Source organism: Sceloporus undulatus, chromosome 5 (assembly GCF_019175285.1).
Source record: "Sceloporus undulatus isolate JIND9_A2432 ecotype Alabama chromosome 5, SceUnd_v1.1, whole genome shotgun sequence".
NCBI classification, from domain to species: Eukaryota; Metazoa; Chordata; class Lepidosauria; order Squamata; family Phrynosomatidae; genus Sceloporus; species Sceloporus undulatus.
The window spans coordinates 57,013,790-57,030,428 of record NC_056526.1 but is presented as its reverse complement, the minus strand read 5'-3'; the positions used below and the strand labels follow the sequence as shown (position 1 = coordinate 57,030,428).

The 16,639-nt window shown below is 34.9% G+C and overlaps 1 protein-coding gene across 8 annotated transcripts in view; it reads left to right on the top strand.

Moving 5' to 3' along the window:
* Positions 1-16,071, top strand: part of CPSF6 (cleavage and polyadenylation specific factor 6) — a 36,863-nt gene extending 20,792 nt beyond the window's left edge. For 4 of the 8 annotated variants that reach the window (XM_042466843.1, XM_042466838.1, XM_042466844.1 and 1 more), the window contains one exon: positions 10,447-16,071. The gene's annotated coding sequence lies outside the window, so the exon portion shown is untranslated. Of the gene's footprint in view, positions 1-32 lie in introns of all 8 variants that reach the window. The other 4 variants (XR_006103957.1, XR_006103956.1, XM_042466841.1 and 1 more) reach the window with 4 other exon arrangements.
* Positions 16,072-16,639: the final 568 nt, after the last annotated feature.

Below are 16,639 nucleotides of genomic sequence, written 5' to 3'. Positions count from 1 at the left end.
GTTTTTAGTTCTTAAATTCCTGTGTCTCTCAGGTTCAGGGACTGACTTCTCTTGATTTGAAGTGTGTCTGAACATGGTATGGGGTAAGTTGTAATTGTGATGGTCTTGGCCAGCCTCAGTGAGTGTTCTGGTAGCTATTGTAAACAATGCGTCCAGTTTCATGATACCCCCTCCCCCCCAAAAAAAAGTGTTAAAGGAAGAAATACCCAATTTTAATTTGTTTCCCCCTTATAGTGTCAAATGGTTGACATTGCAGATCTTTCGTATAGATGAATAGCTTGGGTTGACTGCATGTGTTTTATTCCTCTGTGAAAAGACACAATTTTCTTGCTGTTTTCCCACTCAAAATTAACCCCACTTGTTTTTCTTTTTACTCAAAAAAATATGCTGGCCTTCTGAAACTGACACTGGTTTTGATTTAAGAAGAAATGCAAGGATATGGAACTCCATGCCACAGCTAGTTAGGTATCACACTTTCTTTCCATACTAATTTCACTAGTTAGTTGTTGTGGATCTCTCCCCAACCACAAACTTCTAATATGTTTTCTGACCCCAGCTCATTTCCATTAGATTATTCAAATCCTTATAGGTACAAATACCCATAGCTTTCAGCATACCACTATGATGAAATGAAAAGAATGTTAACCGAGACTCTAGCAGCTAGACCATAAATGAACATTGTGTCAGGTTTTCTTACTATACAGTGCTAATGACAATCATATTAATGCTTGACTATAATAGATTCAGGTTTTTTTCCTCCTCACACTTACTATGGACTTACCTGCTGATCTTATTTTATTACATCTAGTAATTTCCTACTGAAGGAGTGATGAAGTAATAGACTGAAATGTTACTATTGAGGTCACTTTCTGAGATCATACATTATCTACTAAAGTTTTAAATAGGCATTTCCTCTTCTTTTCACATATAATAAAACCAATTAGTTATTATAGTTTTCTCCTTATTTCACAGCAGAGGAACTGCAACTTTTCTGTGCTTTCTGTATTTATGTACATACAAGTGCTCCAGTGATTCAGAGAAAGGGGGAAAACCATTTAATCATATCTAGGATACATATTCCACATTTCTGGAGAAATAGCTTCTGATAGTTGATATTTGACATCATCTAGAGGGCTGTATTTTCCTCATTCTACAGGCTAATGTAAATTTCCATCACAGCAGGCAGCATGGCTAGTTGTCAGGGATAGTGGAATTTATAATCCAGTGCATATCAGGGACCATAACTACTTCATTTCTGCTGTAGCATTAAATATTGCAATCTTGTGACAGCTTCAATATTAACAAATATATTTTTGTAGTAGTTCTCATGGGCTAAGAACCCACATTTCAAACCAAGTTGTTTCTGTAGATACACATAGTGGTTGCAAGAAGGTGATATATCTTACAATTATATTTTAAAACCAGCATGTCCAAGGTAAAGATTCTTCAATTACATTTTAGTTCTGAACAAAATACTTAACCTGTATGTGCTAACATCAAGATCCAAAGAATGTGATTGTGTATTCTGGGGTGGGAGGCAGAAGTAGGGTGGTTAAAAATTAATTTTCTTGTACAGAAGTCCCCTATGCCCCTTGGCAACTCGTTTTGCAACTGAAGGGATTTTGATATGATGTGGTAAATTTGTAGCTAAATAGAATAAGGCAAAATCCCACTGGCCTGCCCCAGCTTGCCTATAGTATCTAGAATTGTGGCCTGGATATTATATAAAAGGTTAGAAAGTTTATTAAAATTAACAGTTGCTGACATATTCATATTGTTTTGATCTCAAAATTTATTAAATTTCAGTGACATCTTTTAGCCCAACTAGGTTATGCATTGAGACTAAAGCAGTTCAAACAATTTGAAACAATTCCTTGCAATGATGTGTCTACTTTGTGTGCTCAGAATTTCATAACCAACACTGAAGTTAGAGTAAACATCTATACTGAATTTCAGTTATGCAGTTCCTCTACTGTAAATCTAGGCATTACTGATTGATTATTGATCTTATTGTGAAGACATACTTCAGTTGCCTTGGTTATAATAAGTAACCACTTTGCTTAAGAGCAGCTGTGGATAACTTATGGCTCTGTTGTTGGATTACAATACGCAACAGTCCTAACATTGCCAAAGGAGAACTGATGGGGGCTGCAGTTCAGCAAGCCCCGGAGGGACTGTAAGGTTCCAGCCTCACTGTAACAACTGGGAATCTTTATTGTACATGACCAGAGATCCAATTCTGATCAGTTATTTGAAACCATTGGGACACAACTGTGCTTAAAATGAGCATGTGTCACTAGTATGAGTATCATATCTCAGTGTATAAGCATAAAATTCCACATACATCTTTTTAGCCTCATAATATTTAGAAGGGATTAATGTGCATAACTTCCAAAGTATGCGGTTGGAAAGACAGTGGGTATTTAGAATAGCTACACTTTCAAGTGGATGTACTTTTATATACATGGATATAAATTAAAATTGTTTCATAAGAAAATCAGCAGTACTTGCTTTAGTAAAATGGTGTAAGGTACTAAATGTCTGCTGGAAGGAGATACAATATAAATGGAGTGCTCTGTGTTGATCACATCACTATAAAAGCAGTCTGTTACCTTAAATGATTTTTGGTTTCTGTAAAGTTGAAACTGTTTCTCTAATAGATGCATATTGCGGTCAGAGCTTTAAATTGTATGTAATTATACAATCTGTATTGTTTAGAAGTTCCAGAATTTATACACAGGATGAGGTTGAAGAAACAAATGTTGTTTTCTGTGTTGGTTATAGAAAAGCAAATTTCTTCATGGCACACAGGTTAGATTATCAGGCTGAGTTTCAACTACATGCATGACATAATTTGTATGTTCATCTAAAATTCCAGTACCTTATCCTAATACAGTAAGGTAATATTATTGATGAATGAATTCAAAAGAAAGACTTTAAAATGAAATTTGATTTTATATATTCATTTAAATTGGATGCTGTAAGTAGTAGTCAGATGTTTTACTTAATTGCTACAATGTTAAATATTGGTGTATCCCCTTGTAAGTCATGATTAAGTAGACATAATTGTCTTTCTAGTGGCCGAGTGACACAGCTTTATTATCAGTGAATTAGCATGTGACATTGAACTAAAATGTATAAATGACACTAAACATAATGGCCTGGATTCTGTTGCTAATCCTGACTAGAGTAGAATCATTGAATCAATTGGATTTACCTTTGTATTGACTAACTATTCAGCCAATGATTAAATGAGTCTACTGTAGTTGGGGCTAACCAACAGAATTCCACCCGTGACTTACTGGGTATTTAAAATATTTTCACCATAAATGAAACAGTGAGGTATTTTAATTACAGTGGGCCTGCCATATCAACAGGCTAACTATCTGCATCTAGCTGTGCCCCATCAAAGTTAGTGTGACGCATGCATGCATTTGCGCCAACACAAAGGTTCGTGCATTGCCTTCCAAAGATTTGTGTGAATTGGAGATCCACTGATATTTTGTATCGGGGGGGGGGGGGGCCAAATCCTGGGTGATATGGAGAGCACACTGTAATTGTGTTGGCTTGGAGCCAAAGATACTGCTCATTTCTTACAAATAACAGTTTCTGACATAGTGGAAGAATATTATGGGAAAAGTGACTCCTAAGTCCAGAGGAAATAGTCTGCACAAGCACTTCTAAAAGACTTTGAACAAATGAGTTCTCGAAACATTTTTGTGGTCTGCCAGAATCTGTAAAATATACTTTATTTCTTTTTACTATTTTTCTGTAACACAACGATTGGTACATTGAGGTAGTGTACTGGGGAAAGTCTCCTGTTAGCTCTTGGGCCAGTTGTCATCTGACAGTACAGATTCATTTTCTCATTCTTCTCATAATTCTTTCAATCCAAGCCACTGTCATTCGTGCTTAGTGTACATTGACAGTAATTAATTGAATCTGCAGCATCTTTGAACTTGGATGCATTTTTCTAGATTTCTTGTTTGCTTATTGAACAGTACTCTGTATGATCTCAAAGTGAGTTTTCATATGGGTTTCAATAATACACTGATTCTTTAATATACATTGACAATGTACTTCTGGCTCCTACTTGGATATTTTGAATGATTTCATGAAATTCTGTATTTTTTGTTATGTCTTTTGTATATTGTCAATATAAAAGTACAAGAAAATTGTGAATATTTTACATGTACTTATTTTCTTGTACTGGTCTGCTAGAAATTTCAGCAGATTTTGTGCAAATAACCAGCAGATCATGAAGCTATTTGTGTTGAAACATACACCTATCTAGGTGAAAAGTAACAGCAGCATGAATATGTAGCAATAAAACAAATAATCCCAAATTTTAGGACTGAAATCTACCCATGAAAACTGTAGATCATTGCTTGCAATGAGCTATATGCTTTCATTTTTATGCTTTCTCCTACCCATGTACTTTTCTTGGTAGGAGATACGTAATTTTTGAACTTCTCACACCTTGGGGCTGATGTGATGTGGATTGAAAATAAAATAGTTAACCAATTTCATAGATGCAACATGGATTGACTTTTTTTAGAGTGATTTGTTTTTAAAGCCAAAATTGACACTCATCTGACATTGAATAGAATTGTATGTATAGTTTGAGTTCCATTTGACACAACGTTTATCTATACTGTGTTCTCAAACCATTATAAGCAAAATTTCATATTGTAAAACAGTATGAATTCACAAAACAAAAGATTATTTTTGGTCAGGTTACATTAAATGTAAAGTTTAGGATTTAAAAAAATGTTTATATGCTTGTCATTTCTATGTTTAGACCATTACAGTAATTAAAGAACTCTGTTGCAAGCCTGTAGCAAAACAGCTTCCATCCCTAGAAAGGAATTTTTAAAATCTCCCCATTCATACTCTCTTCGGTGTGTTTAGAGTATTTGGAGTGTTGGAACCTCCTTAGCCTGCCTTACGCTAGAATTGAAAGGAGTTACATGCATATAGGTCCAATCTATAAAAGTCTGAAGCTCTCAAAGTCAAATTGCAATGGTCATGGTGTTCCATTTTCACTATACAAAAACACTGTGCATATTAAAGCACGGAATAGGGTAATAATGTGCTGTGTGTCAAATGAACGAGCCTGTATTTGCTTTACTGTTTGTTCATGATACCACTAAATCTTAGTAACACAAATGGCTGTTTTCAATGCCTTCTTTCATATAGATCAAGGGTGGGAAACATGCAGTCCATGTGCCAGCCTTGATGATCCTGGATCCCCAGACCTCACTGAACCTCACCCCCTCCCACAAAAGTTCTGTTACTTTTTTTGCCTGAAAGTATGATCTGAGGAATGCAGTTTTAGTTCAGAAGGTATTTTGAGGAACTACTCAAAATTATCCCAGAAATACCCCCAAGGAGCCAGAATAAATTTCAGATGGCTGCTGAGAGTAACAATGCAGCCTGCCAGAACCAAAATTAGCCCACAGACTGCAGACACATGCCCAGAAATGATAGAAATGGACAGACGCTATCCTTTGATTAGTCATTATTGTTCCCTCTCTAAGATCTAATGTTTATTAATGAAATGGTTAGAAAACAGGGTTTCTTAGCAAAGAGACAAAGTCGCAATAGTTAAGCTTGTCCCCCTTTCATGATACCAAAATCTATTCTATTGTATTTAATTATTTGCTGGGTGGTACTTCTTTTAAGGTTAACATTAATAATAAGAGGCATATTACTTATTTGTATTTGAAATTCTCAATGTGGGAGATCATATCTCTTCCTGCTGTGACAAATTCATTTATGGTATTGGTTGTGCTGATACTATTTGGAGCTGGTAATTGAAAAATGTCTTTGCATCATGTAGATATGTTCACCTATGAATTTGGCAAGTTTTTGTTCTAGTTTGTCAAAATTTAAACTACTGTAATGAACAATAATCCTGTGCATGTTAGTAATTTTTTTCTGTTCAGTTTGTGTTACTGGTTTTCTGTTAATCCAGTTTTCTTATTGATCCTGTTTTTCATAATCATAAGTTATGAGTACAGCTTTGTTTAGTAAATGCACAACAACCTGTTTTGACTACTTTGCCTTTTCTGGGATGACTTAATTTTAGAGAAGTACACAAATGGTTGGGATATTTTATTGAGCAGGTGAATCGGAGAGACTCTCTTTTGCTTACTGTGGTTTGAGAACGAATTGATTTAAAAAAAGTTTTGTTCATTTTATTGTTGCACTGTTAGTTTTTGTCATGCCTTACTGTGAATGTTAATTATGAGTTACAAGTTGAGTGTAACTAAATTGTGTAGTTCTGGAGGGTGGATGTTTTGTGAAGTAAATCCTTGCTGAGATTATATTTTTGTGTATTGAGTGGGGTGAAAGTTTGACTAAGCTGTGATTTGGGCTGCACCTGCACTGCAGAATTAATACAGTTTTATACCACTTTAACTGTCATTGCACCATCTCATGGAATCCTAGGATTTGTAATTCATTGTGGCAGCAGAGATATCTTAAGAGAGAAGGTTAAATTGCTCACAAAACAATAAATCCCAGAATTCTTTAGCATTGAGCCATGGCAGTTAAAGCAGTGCCAAGCTACATTATTTCTGCAGTGTGGATGCAGCCTTGATAATGTCAACTAAGGTTATGTATGTTATACTACACACCTGCAAACCATAGACAAAGCACATAGCATTTATATTCTTATTAGAAATATAAATCTGTATAAGTAGCTTCAGAAATGTGGTCCAAATGTTTTTGGCCATAAAGCAGATTTTAATTTGGAAGCATGCATTACTAAATTGATAGTTTCCATTAGGCATATAGAGAAATTGGAAAGCATAAATTTATATTGATGTACACAGCTGGATGCATTCCTTCCCCAGAAAAGGAGTTAAATAGGAAAAGAGTCTGAATGGGGAAAGTGTCTGTAATATAAAAAGTTAGTTAGAAAAACAGAGTGCCTTATTTGAAATTAGGTTTATGTAGAAACCACGCTGATTACAGAAAACTTAATGAGGCACAAATGTGAGTTGAAATTATTGTGTTATGTGTAACCACAAAATAAGATCCTGTATTTTATGTTGCATTGTGGATGTTACGTCTTATGCAAGAACTGTATATAATTCAACTTACATTATGGACTTTGAATTGAAAGAATAAGTAAAAGGGAAATCTGAGCCCTTGCGGATGTAAAAATTAATCAGTGTTTAGGAATTGTGTGCCCATAAGATTGCATACCATTTTACATAATAAGGTTTTCTCCATCTTGCACAAATCCTCCCTGCTCTCTTCTCTATTTGTCATTGCATTAAATATTTTCCAGTCATTGGTCATTCCCCAGCTTAATTGTTGTTTCCAAGTGAGTTTAGGAACATCAGAAGAATTCATTTATCCAAGGTTGATATAAGCAAGCATTGCCAAGCTAGTTTAGTTGCTAGAGAGAAGTGATAAAAGAGAAGGATCTGGCTGGGAGGATGGAGCAAAGAATGTGGTATCACATGCAGTTCCTAAACCTTGTTTATTTTTGCATCTTCAGTTAAGTGGTTAGTAGCAACAGATGTTTGAGTACTCAAAAGTCGTTAAGGTTTTGTTGCTGTCTAGTGAAGCTTTTGCACAAAAAAGGTGTGAGATTTAAAATATACACTGAAATTTGCCTAATAAAAATGACTATAGGAAATACACTCATACTTTAATATGATTTTTGAAGACAGATATGATCTGCTTTTGTAATGGAGGGAGATATTCTAATACCGATGTCATATTAATATTCTGAAGCCCTTGGTGCTAAGAATTTTAATAGAAATGTAAAACTTCACTGAACAGCAATATTTTTGTACAGTTGTAAACTATTATTACTTTAAATCATTGCAAACATTTTCAAATTATGAACAAAAGTTTACAGCTTGATATATTCTATGATACCATTTTGTCACAATCTACAGAATATTGAAATCATTTGGTGTAGCTTTCATAGATTACCTAAAGTAGAAGTCATTAAATCCAAATTTATTGACCTATTTATCCACAATGAAATAAAGAACAGAATGGGTGTTAACTCCTGATAAATTTTGAAAACTTTTCACATCATTAAATATTTAATTTGTGTATTGATACTTCTTTAAAAAATGTGTTCATTGTATCAGGTGAAAACTGGGCTAGGTTCTTAGTATATCATGGTTAGATTAAATCTCATTTAACTGTTCAGTATTTCTTTAGAAGTGGTAGATACCTGATTCCAGCTGAATACTGTGTCCGCAAGTGTGGAAAACCTTATAGCAGTTCTGCAGCTGTCATTCTACTCTTCTAAAACTGAGATTCTGCAGGTGCACTAATAACTTTTTCTGTCCATTGGCTCCTGTTGACACACAGTTTGATGCACCTTGCTAAGTTTTAAAATGAATTAAGGATTTGGTTGCATCAGAAAGCACTATACCTAGTAATTATTGATTAAATCAAAATTAATGAAAGTTATCTGCCAATCCTGCATACCGAGAACATGAATGTCTAGACATTCTTAAAAGTAGTGAGTGCAGGGAGAAAAATATCTAAATTTTTCATTACTATCATGAATTTATTTTCTAATCAAAATAGTATTAAGCAGTAAGAATGACAGCTGCATGCTACTGTACATTCTGAAATTCTTGATCCACATGTCTGCACTTGAAATTACTTACCAATGTGTATCTTTGCAAATATTTTGCTTTTAAACAGTACTTTCATAAAAGTTTTTGGGAAATGATGTGGATTACTTACAACTTACTGCTATGTAGTTATTGAACCTACAACTTTAGTTGAATCCACTTGTTAGTTCCAAGTAAAGTGTGTTGACTTAATAAGGCTCCCTATTCACTGGAGTCTCTTTCTCACCAAACGGTTACAGCACTTTGTTACCACTTTAATTGTCATAGTTCCATCTTACAAAATCATGGGATTTATAGTTTCATATTCATAACTCTCTGCCAGAGAACTGTATTGCTTCACCAAAGTACAAATCCCAGGATTCCATAGGATGCTTCCATCACATTTAAAATGGTATAAGGTTCCGTAATTATGTAGTGTGTTCTAGTTGTAACTAATGATCAGACCAATTCCCTTAATTCGGATTATTGGCAGTATTTGCTTTCAGGCTGCAAACATCAGTTTCCTTACTTGGGTGTAAACACTACTAAAATTATTTTGAGTTTGCTTCCAACTAAAAATGAAATTAAAATACACATATGTAAAGCTACCTAAGTTTGTGCATCAGCATAGGTAGTTGTGATTCTTCAACTTTATTTCTAAAACAAGATCTATTAGAGGCTTCCTATACCCCCTTCTTTAGCATTTTAACAACTATATGGTATCTCATGTAGAAATGTAGCTCACACTTGTTAAACAAGTAGAATTGCTGTTGGCAACCTTGATTTTCCAGTGTGAGTAATTTATTTGCACCTGTAAAGATATGTGTATATGCACCCAGGAATGCTGATTGGCTGGAGTACTCTGATGCATAGACACAGATGTTTAAAGATGTAAATACTTCAGCTGTGCTTTACAATTTTGCTGAGGGAAACACCAGTCTTACATGTGCCACTATCATTGTTAACAAAAATGTGGAGCCTCACTAAATTTCATTGACCTGGATCCAAAGAAATGTGTTCAAGGACTTGAATTTCTTGGTTCCTGAACACATACCCCTCCCCATTTGCACCTTATGACAAATTTATTTTGAAAGTGAAGGGAATTTCAATAGCACATTTTTGGCCTAACTTAAGTCTTTGGATCTCGGGGTGCTTATTTGAGTGCAACTTGCTTAATATGGAAGCCTTTGGATCTTTTGTCTGAAAGATCTTAGGGTCTTCCAAGGCACAAATAGCGCTCCAGTATGAGTAAGGCACTGTTCCGAAATGGTTCCTATCCATTGCAGAGGCATTACATTTTTTAAATTTATTTTTTATTTTTATTTTTTTGCTATAAAGATTTGACAGAATGAGAGCTGGTTCAGATATCCCTAGCTTCCATCAGCTCTTGAGTGGGCACAATAGCTCTGCAACATATTTGTGATTTATCAGGGAGATAAACTGCTGGCTTAGAATTGGTGTGCAATTTACCTGTCATGTAGGCATTTATTTTTATATGTGTAAATAATTATTTTTATTTTACAAATATGGTGTATAAAACACGATAGAGGCTTCTGCATTATTTTTATATGTTCATGATTTTTACTCTGGAGGAATGTTCCTACTTACTGTAAGTTTTCATGAAACTTTCTGTAGCATTTTGACCCTAAATGCTGTAAGTCATTATAAACTATCCAGTTGTCATTTATTTTCAAGCAAGTACCTGCTATCTCCACATTCTTGTGTTAGTTTTCCATTATGGTGAAATAGATCTGAAAAGCACGATTTGTGTATGTATAGTTAAACCAACCATTTTTTGCTTGCTGTGGGATCTAGCAAAATCTACATCACAAATTTTGACACATTACAGCTGAAGGAAGAAGAACGCCTCACCAGACAAGAAACTAAACTTCGTGGAAAGAGGCTTGTCCTGCAGTTTGCATCTTGTGATCGAACAGACCCTGTAAAGATTCATGGATAAAATGAACAGGAATAGATCTGAATAAGGCAAATCTGCATACATGGTAACCAGTAGATCTCTTACCTTTTTATGTTGCTTAGCTGTTTTATTTGAAGGAACCTGTGTGATTTAAAACGTATAGCTTTTTGCAACTTTATTACTGGTTATATACATTTGACAATTAAAATGTGCAAGCAATTGGAAAACAGTCACGTAAATGCTTGTTTTTATAGTAGTTCTTGTTTAAATGTTCAAATGATAATGTCTGTAAAAAGCACCAATTTGATTACAATAGATGTAGTGTTGTAATAAACCATTTAATGGGGCTGATGTGTTAAGCTGTTCAAGTTATTTGATGTTTACACCTCAGGGAGCGTCTTGTGTTTAACAATATTTAATGGTGTTAAAATGTCTCTAACAAAACATTGCATATTTTTTGCATATGCATCAACTTGTTGTATTTGGTGAATGAATAGCAGTTGTGTCTAGCATACAATGTTACTAGAATAGTGGTATTAATTGATAGCTATTAATTGGTAGCTATTTTTGTATGGATGGGTTGAATTTGCTGAAAGGTATATAAAAATGTAAAAACTGTACATAGTATTCTGTAATCCAAAAAATAAGAACTTTCTTTTGAGAAGATGAAATCTAAAACTAAATTTTGATCATAATGCCAAGTTCATATGGACACAAAGTTGGGAAAATAATTGGTCACTTTCAAATGAGTTGCTTGCAGCAGTTTTTTTAAAATGCTTATGTCCTGCCTTCAGAGTCTGTACATAGTTGTATGCCAGTTAAAAGCAACTTGAAGAAAATGTTTCCCACTTGAAAAATAAAAAAGATCAAGATTTCAGAAAGGCTTTTCAAAGCAACATGACTCATGCATTAACAAGGTGCATATACATACACCCCCTGTATAACTAATATAGTATTAATTTGCCTTAATAAATGGACATTTAATGCACTCCTCAAACTAAAGAAAGTAGAGTTTACATATATGTTGGACAAGTATGTTGCTTGCTTTGTAGTCTTAAATTTTCCTTGTGAGATTACACTAGTACCTGCCTGGTTTCTGGTTATTTCAAAATACTATTATAATTTTAAATGTTTATTCAAATACCCTGGGATTTTATAGCTATGGACTCCTCAATTAGTGGTAAAATCTTGCATATGAATTACTCACACAAACACATATGCAGAGTAATATCACTCAGAATACAGATTTGCTCTAGGACATAAAATTCAATGAAAGCCACTTCACAAATTTTCAGAATCAAATTTGACCTTGTCACAAAGCACAATTTGACAAACTGTGACCCATCATGTTTTTCTACTCAGCACATTTGTACAATAGTTCTTTTTAAAATTTATTGGCACATATAGAAAACAAGTATATGACTAGAAGGCATAATGCATCAAGTGGTTGGTTCTTAGGCTGTAGTCTGTGAGATTATCTGGGAGTAAATCCTCTGAGCCTAAGGCTGCTTCTTAGTAGGCGTGCATAAAGTTGGGTTATAAGTTTCTGCTGAAGTTACTGGGGATGATCCAGACACAATCATACTTGGAGTAGAGCCACAAAAATAAAGGAAACATAATTTTGCCATGAATAACCTAAGTCTCATTGATAGCAGTGGATCTACCTTAGGTAAGATTTATGTCTGAACCCAAACCTGTTATTTCAGAAGACTGTATTCAATATAACTAAAAATTTATGCATTCGCAAGAAGTATCTTTGTCACTTGCATAAGTGAGGCCAGTGGAATTGGCTGTTTCACTTTTTGCCAGTATATTTTAAATTGTGTGTAACTAGAGTTGTGTGGATGAGTTAAAACTTCTTGTTGAAGAGTTTTAATGAATAACCATTTATATAAAAATTGCCATTTAATTTTTGAAAATTGGAAGTTATCGTGATTTACTTCTATTTGTTAATAGGTTTTGTTGGTCCGAACATATTTCTTATGTCAAATGTTTAATTTCCTGTGAGAGACGTATTTGGGCTGAATCTACACTCTTGGTTATGTGAAGATGACAATTCCTAAATCCCCTTCAGCTTCTGATTTGTTTATACATTGAAAGGGTGACTGAGAATTTGAAATGAATGGGGAAAATCATGAATTCCTGTTTCACATTAATTTTTAATGCTGGGATCAGAGTTCATGTAATTTATGTGTTGAAGTTTTTTCCTTTGTTTGGACATGAATAGAAGTGTGGCATTTCCCTGAGAGAATCAATCTGCGAATGATTCAAAATAATGAAGAAGTGGGATGTTGCTGAAATACTGTGTAATTGCTTGTCAGTTGGGTAGTTACTCAGCTCTAAAAATACAGTATATTATTAATTGTAATTAACTGGATGGTGGGCAGAGATTGTGGATTGAATTGTCTTGGAAAATAACAAAAACTGAAGGAAGTGCAGGTAAGTGAGATGTGCATATCAATACGTTTTTGTTTGAGAAATAATTTTAGATATTCACTAATCGAAATCAACTCTAAGGCATAATTGAGCTTTTGGGAGCATAACATTTTATCACTGATCAACGAAGATACTGTTTTGTATAAATGGTCTTACATAGTCTTCTCAAGTTTTCCATTGCAGGCAATGGATCTGCCAAAAATCAAATCTGATTGATTTTGATAACCTTTTGATATGTGTCGGGTGAATAGGTCTAATGTACCTAGTATAGTCCTAATCATTGTCTTGTGAATAAAATGTATTTTCTCAAATGAGAATTCTTCTAAATTCTCGGTACATTTTAAAAAGAGGTCCAAAGATTTTTTTTAAAGAAAAAGAAGGCATTCCACATGCAATAAGCTCTAAAGAGAAATCTGTACATCATCTTTAGGCTTGTTAACACTACAAGCTCCCTCAGGAAGGGGTTATTGAAGTGGGCTTTAATGACTTACTTAATCAGCTACTGGAGAATGTAAATAATGTGCAGGTACTTGATACTTTGTATAAAGGCTTTCATAGTGAAATCAACTGTATTTTATGGGTTTTTTTAAAAAAAAGAGAAAAGGGGAAAAAAAGATTAAATAGTTACTTAAAAGATCTGATTAATGCCCCAGATATTTGAGTTGTCATCTGCCTGCATTGCCAGTGTAACATGAGTTTCCAGTGTGGACACATTATAGAGTTTGGTACTTCTGACAACATCCAGAAATTTAATTGGCTGAGCAAATAGTTAATTTTTCTTCTACTGTCTTGAGCTAGAATTCAAAGACATGGCCATGTTAATCTTGATCAGTATGCAAAAAGATCTTACAGCATCTTTGAGATTAACTGAGAAAAGCAAAGTTGGGAGCATTCTTTGAGACTTAATGACAGTTTCTGCTAGCAATGTCTTTCTCTGTCTCAAAGGTAGTACAAGATCCCTTTGTATATTGAGCTAGTAATAATACCTGGAGAAAGTCTGGAGAAAATGTTTTAGACAAAGCACTTTTAAATAGAGTTGACAAACAAATATGCTGCCTTTTCTTCTTATTCAGATGTCAGACCAGATGGCCTACTAAGCAGTGGGCATATGAAGCATATTGGTGTTTAAATTTCTGAGTGGTATTACCAGAGAAAATCCTGATTTGTTTGCCATTACTCAGTGTGTATCTTAACTGCTTTGAATTATTTTCAGTATGTTTAGTTACATACTTAAGTCTCTTCTTTCCTCACCACTATAAATTTCAGGTTTTAAATGTGTGTTGACATCAGTTTTAAAAATTCCTTGTTAATATTGGATGATGTTTCATTTTTCACTCATGTGCAGCTTAAGCATACTTCCCAAGTTTTATATATAGGATCTTATTAGTCACACTGTTTCCCTGTTTGATGTAGACTGATGTAAAGAACATACAGTCTTATAGTACAGCTTTTAATGTTACATCATTAAATGTCTTGTGTAAAATGTACATTTTACTAATACTTTAACTATTTTAAAATGTTCAAGTTCTTGAAAATAACATCATTAACAGGTTTTAAAGGGAGAGGAAGCAGCAGAAAGTATTGATTTACTATTTGGGTAGCTAATGCAAGGGTGGGTTTTTTTAAAAAAGAAATACTGTATATATTCACTATCAGCACATCTTTTCTAGGGGGGAGAGAATAATACACGTGTATCTGTAATTTATGAATACATGTTCTTTTCCTCATCTAAGTGCATGCTGCTTAGTCCCTTTCTAATTAAGAAGTCTTAGATTAAATAAAAAGAATGCCACTCCATGAATATATCTTGTATTTTCTGAGTCAACTTTTTTGAATTTGAGTTGATATCTTATTCTAATTGAGAATCATATTAAGCATAGGTTTTTTCCACTTATTATACTGACCTATATCAGTGCTTCTCAGGCAATGTGATGTGGGTGGAGGCCTGGAATTATTTTTTACTAGTTTGTGAGGGACTGATAGCATATTTGTGCTTGGCAGGTACAGCTGTTTCTTCAAAACCTGCCACAGACCAGCTCTGGTTTAGGTTTCACAACGTTTGAGTAGCACTGGCCTAAATCACACTGAGGTGGGGAATCTGGTAGCGCGTATATATATATATATATATATATAGAGAGAGAGAGAGAGAGAGAGAGAGAGAGCACTCTTTGTGCCATTCTTGTCACTTTACTACTCTCCCCTTCATACTTGTTTATATATAAGCAAAACACACACAGAACTAATGAAGAAGCAGTTTCCAGAGTTAGGAGAGCAAAGGGGAACTTGCAGTGTCAACAGCTTTATGGTGTTAAGGGTTAAGTTAGACCAAAGGTGGCAGGTTTTTCACTGCAGTTGTACATTGTTACTTTTGTTTGAAGTTTGAGCAAATGACGCAAAACAAAAGTTATAGTAGCAATCTCGCATTTTACACTAATAAGTTAATGTATTTAAATGCTGCTTTGAGATATCATTTTTGCTATCATGCACATTATACAAATAGATTAAATAATAATTTAGAATTTTTGTTTTCTGTGATTGGCTTTCTAAATATAAAAGAATGAATTAAGGTTACACACTGCAAGCATACTGAATTTAAAAGGAGAATTTTAAAAATACATTTTTATAAATACACTTTTCAGTGCCTTTAAATTCAGCAGACTGATTCAAGCTTCTTTACATGATTTAGCTTACAGTTCGGCTACATTGTATCTTACCCACATGTATACCTACCACTAATAATTTGTATACCTAAAGGACAGTTTGCTATATTGCAGGTTTTATACCCGCTAGTGCATGACCAATTTTTTAAAAGTACGTAATGATTATGACCTAATACATGGTTCATTTGGTAGTGTTGCATTTCTTGACACTGAAATGTCATCATAAGGTAAGCAGGTAACCTACCACATTTACATATGTAGTGTAACCTCCCCCCATCTCTCTCTTGAATGTAACTCCATTTCACTTTTTCAGAACTCATTTCACTTTTACACTTTTTAATGCTTCAGTTATCTTAATTACTTTTCTTTCCAGTCTTCAGGTGACTGTTAGGATTTGGTCTTTAAACTGCAAAAGAAGTTACCTTGTGTTGGAGAAAAATAAAATTTGATAAATCTTTAAGACTGCCTTGTATTCTTTTGACTGTGTGCTATTTTGAAATAAAAGTACAGTCAACCCTTGGTATCTGCGGAGGATCTGTTCCAGATCCCCCCGCGAATGCCAAAATCTGCAGATGCTCAAGTCCCATTGACCTCAATGGTGGTGTGGCTGCATGGCCGCGCCACCATGGGGGACAATGGCACTTTGCCTCACCAGCCATCCAAAACCTACCTCACCTTCCTCTCCTCCTCTTCCTTCTTCTGTCACCCAATGGGCATGATGAGGCTGGGAGGTGAGGTGGAGGAACCTCAGCAGGGCTGGAGCCGAAAGGGACTGGCCAGTCATCCAGCTAGACCCCAGAGCCTCCCCCCAGAAAGTAGCACTCCAAGAGACACCCAAGGCTTGTGGTTCCCACCACCATGAGGCCTAAACGAGCCCCTCCGACTCCATATGTCCCTCCCACAGCGCATGACCAATGAGTGGTCAGAGGGGCTTGTCCAGGCCTTATGGGGGTGATGGGAACCATGAGCCTTGGGCATCCCTTGGGGCTGGAAGACTTGCAAGGTAGGAAGGTCCAAGGATGGTGCTC